A 5015-nucleotide genomic window follows, 5' to 3' on the forward strand; every position below is an offset into this window, starting at 1 on the left:
ACAGAGAGGCGACAATATTTGCAGGCTGCGAGAGACAGAGAGAGAGAGAGAGAAGCCTTCATTTTGGAGATATGGGACACGGTATCCGACAGTGACTACCGGGCCATCAAAGAGTTGTATTTCCCCCTTCTCTCTCTCTCTCTCTCTCTCTGCATCTCTCTCCCTCCCCGGCCATCCATCTCGGTTCAGTGGGGACAGACAGGCTGCAGACTGCGCCGTGCGTCCTGCGCCGCCGATGAACCAGATGCGTCAAGTTCAGCTGAGGTGAAGCCCGTTATACAACCAGCCTGGCTCTGCAGCCTGCACTATCGCACTGGTTATTCAATGTCTGCTAAAGGCAAAAAAAAAGAAAAAGAAAGAAGAACCCGACGAGAGTCACATTGAAATATTTGCAAAAACTAGGTTGTGGTAGAGGATCGTTAAAGGCAGCCCCCCTCCTCCTCCACCCACCCTCCACCCAAAATCAAAAAGCTCAATTTGCTTTTGTAGAGGAATAAACTTCCCCGATATGCCCTTATGAAAAATAACTATAATCCTTGTAGAGAGTTATTATAGCCTGCAAATATCGCAGCGAAGCTATAAATTATAGATAAGACCCAACAGGAATATTAAAGGAATAATGCGGTGATGAAATAGGAGATAAAAAATATATATAATGCCATAAAGTAAAAGGTCACTATAAACTCATTATAGAATACTACAGACACACAATAATATCTCAATGGGAATATTATAAGAATATTATAGTGATTTTTCGTTAGGGTCCTTCTTCCAAACTCTTTGTGTAATGTAATAGCAGACCTGCCACATGTTTTACACATAGCTTCACAAAGTTTTATTAGCCTAATATAACATTTTTCATTTCAAACAAGCATCAGACATCGTGTTGGATAAAATAAAGATGACCAAGGCTATCCTTAATACCCTAAATGTGTCTTTATCTTCCTCCGACGGCGTTAGAGAGCTCTAATAAGCAGCAGCCTTAATTAATAACATAAAAACACAGCTGATGAGTTCATTCTGCACCTTCTCTACAGGAAATCATTTGCTTTTATGCCATCTAATAAAAGAACACAGTTACATGGGATTGAAAAGCTGAAGCTCTTACACCTGTTTCCCTGCGTTAATGAATGTATTTTTTTCCCTCCTCCTCTGAAGCTCCAGTCAGGCACCTCAGGTGACTTGAAGACAAGCCCAGACTTGTTGAGCTCTGTGATTTGCCTCACAGACACTTTATAGATTATTCAGCTGTATCTTGTTGTGGAGATAAGGCAATCCAGATCTCTTCAAGGCCCATATCGTTATTCAATAAAAAAGAAAAAAAAAAAACACCACAGCAGCCAACAAAGTTTGGAGCTACTTTTAGTCTCTTAAACTGACAGACGTGGATCTGAATTTAAGTACATGGCAATAAACCATGATACAAATATAAGATATATATTATATTTTTATATAGCCTATAAGATATAAATTCACAGCTTTGTATTGGGCAGCATTTGTTTTGTTTGGGAACAGTGGGGTAAAACAGACTTATTTTGAGTTTGTCTATAGGGGATGAGAAAATTAACCTTAAGAAAAGATTATTTTCCCTCTGCATGTCCTACCAATACCTGTGTGTGGTGTATATGTGTGTGTGTGTGTGTGTGTGTGTGTGTCTTTCTCTCTCTCTCTCTCTCTCTCACTCTCTCTGTCTCTTTTTCTCTCTGAAAAACATTTAAGATGTTAAAAACACTGCGACAGATAGATAGATAGACAGATATAGATAGATGATAGATGAGTTGTTACTGAGATTATTTAATACCATCTTGTAGCAGAGTTACACTCCCTGGATGCTTTAGACACCTTCAGTAAAATAAAGAATTACTGTCATGTAAAAATAGTGGATAATTACTGAAGGAGGTGAATTATTATAAAATTCACCAGTTCATTAAAAGCCTTCTGTTGTGAAATCCAGTTCAATTCAATTAAAAACTTTATTGCCCCTTAAGGGAAATTTGGTTTGCAGACAGGGTTTCACAATAAAAAAAAACCACACCCATTAAAAACACACGATGTGATTGTGATTTGTTATATTAATCTGCAAAGCAACAGAAATTATTTCACTTAAGATGAATAAGATACAAAGAAAGCAATTCACTCCTTTTTAATTAAACATAGGCCACAGTTTCATGCTCATGTTCACTGTGTGTAAAGAGGCTAGAGGCGGTGTGTGATTTGATTTTGCCTCAGCTCTGTTCACATGAGACTTTCCATGCAATCAAAGCACAAACCCAATCACAGTGTGAACCTGCAGAGCGTGTCGAGTGGCGGTTAAACTTTATTGACAGGTGATATTCCGGTCGCCCTCGGTGCCCCTGCTCCATGTGCAGGACGCCTATATCCATCTGCACAGGCAAGGAGAGTAAGATTAAGTGAGTGTGTGTGTGTGTGTGTGTGTGTGTGAGTGTGTGTGTGTGCATGTGAGTGCGTGTGTTCCTACAGCTCGCCTGCGTATGGACTAAGCATGTATAGCTTACAGGGATTAGAAGGGTGACACAAGTTCACGTCAATGGAGCCGCCTCACCTGATGTGACTGAGGACACACACACACACACACACACACACAAATAAAATCCTGAAACTTATTTTTCAGCTAGTAATCCAAACCGATGAAAAGCATAACAAAGGTTTATGTGTCAAATTACTATTGATACAAAGTTGTGGCACTACTTACACAGGCTTTAGATAATAATACACAGATATTTTCATAGGTAGAGTGTTAACTAGTATTAATGGCAGAGTGTCTAAAGACCGTATTGTAGCTGAAAGGTCACTGGTTCAATCCACACAACAGTCATGTGTCCTGTTATATTATCACTGACCAACACACTGCACTCATTTCAACTCACTCTGAATAACAGTGGAGTCATTTTATGCCTCAATATAAATGTAACTTCATTGGTATCAGTAAATTATGAATTATAGTGACAGTATTTGCCATAATTATCATATTTGTGATAGTAATTATCATTATTTTTGTAGTAATTTATTCTAAATTATATTTTTGTTCATTAGCACATATAATAGCTCATAATGACTTACATGAATGACCAGAGTAAATTATATCCTTTATGCAGCTGTCCCAATTTGCTCCATAAAGAGAGATAACATACACAACAGATACAGATACAAGCCTGTAATTATAGCTTTTAATGGCTCATACCTTTTTTCACACCTACCATTTTAACACATTATGATCCATTATAGCTGCATGCCTTATAGTAATATTTCACTTCAGTAAAACATTTGTGGTTTTTTGCAGACTGGTGCCAAGCCTTAAAATTTATGATGTGTTTCTTCTCTTTTGGTTTTTATCTGTGTGTGTCTTTTGTTTCTTTTTATAACACTCTGAGACAAAGCAGCTTTGTTAAAAGCACTTTATAAATAAATTTGACTTGAACTGACTTTGCCTAACTGCGACTGTTCCAACTCCCTGTAGTGATGTTATTTGCTGGGTTTTTTTTTGTTTTTGTTTTAGCACATTTTTTTGTTTCAGTTTTAACACATAAAAGAGCTACAATGGGGCAATAGATAATATAATAGAGGATAATTGTTTTATTTTCCTGTTCTTTTTTTTTTTGAAGAAGTAATTTTCCACGGGTGCAATTATCAATAGAGACATGAAAAAAGACGAAACCCCAGAAGTTCATAGACGCTAGACGCAGCTACTGTCAGACTTTGACTTTGACACGAGTGTGGTGGAAAATCAAAATTTTGTAGCAAAGTGAAACATCACTTCAATCTCAATGTTAAGAGAAGTTAGTCCAGCTGATGGATATAGATATGATATTCAGCACTTATCATCCAAAACCTTTTGTCACATCACCAAAATGGACTTCTGCACTCAATACTCATCAATCATTCATTCCATTCTATTCATACACTCACTCAATCACACACTCACATCAATTAAAAGAAAATTATTGACAAAAACTTTTCTTTTTGGTGAACATTTAACCACATCAATGACTCAACCAATAACTTTCTTTGGCAATACTTCTGGCTAATTTGAACCAGAAACATGCCTGGGGAGGAGAGGAGAGGAAAGAGGAGAGGAGAGGAGAGGAGAGGAGAGGAGAGGAGAGAGGGGGCTGAATTCGGTGGAGGTGGAAGGAGGGAGCTCCATTTGGCACTGCTAATTTGCAATCAGACACTCTGTTTGAGCTCCTTCCCTCCATGTCTCCAGACAGTGTGGATGGCAGCTGAGACAAAGCTAGCATTCTCCGCCGCCCAAGGCCCCTCTTAGTTTTATTTCAGGCCACTGCTCTCAGACACAGGCCATTCTGCGCAAGAGCACCCGAAGACGGCAGCTAGAGACGAGGAAGGCGCAAGGTTGGAGGAGGAAGAGGAGGAGAAGGGAGGAGGCGGGCGAGAGGGGAGGTGTGGAAAAAGTGGGAGGAGACTTTGTCGAGGGCCAAACTGCTGTGTCTCTCTCCCTCCCCCCTCCTCCTCCTCCTTGGATGGCACCCCATCCTGTTCCCCCAGACGTGCTGCAGTGCAGTGCCACGCCCCACCTACCGCCATGACGAGCCCCGAGCCTTTATCGATCGCCCCGCTCACGCCGGGAGAGCCGATCTAGGGCCGCCCGACCTTTTCCCCTTGACCATCTCCACTCTTTCAGAACGAGTGAAATCTGATTCTGGATAAGTGTTCCTACTGTAAGAAGTTTGCCGGGTGCCGCCCCGGGCTCCTAAGCAGCTCAATTTGGCTACTGCAGTGGATACTATACTGAATGTACAAAATATTAGGGACATCTTCCTCATTTTGATTTGCAGCCTCTTTTGCACAATCCACATCTCAATTGTCTCAAAGCTTAAAAATCCTTCTCTAACTCGTCTGCTTCTCTTTATCTACGTCTCCCCTTTGTGATTGGCATAGATTTAATAAGGGAAATCAATAAGGGATAATGGCTTTTACCTGGATTCAGCATTTAGGGACACTAACTAAAGGGGTAGTGTCCCTAACATTGTGTACAT

The sequence above is a fragment of the Centroberyx affinis genome, unplaced genomic scaffold, assembly GCF_046629955.1.
Source record: "Centroberyx affinis isolate AG114_WGS23_722 - 3 ecotype Tasmania unplaced genomic scaffold, CSIRO-AGI_Caff_v1 ptg002386l_1, whole genome shotgun sequence".
In the NCBI taxonomy this organism is placed as follows: domain Eukaryota; kingdom Metazoa; phylum Chordata; class Actinopteri; order Beryciformes; family Berycidae; genus Centroberyx; species Centroberyx affinis.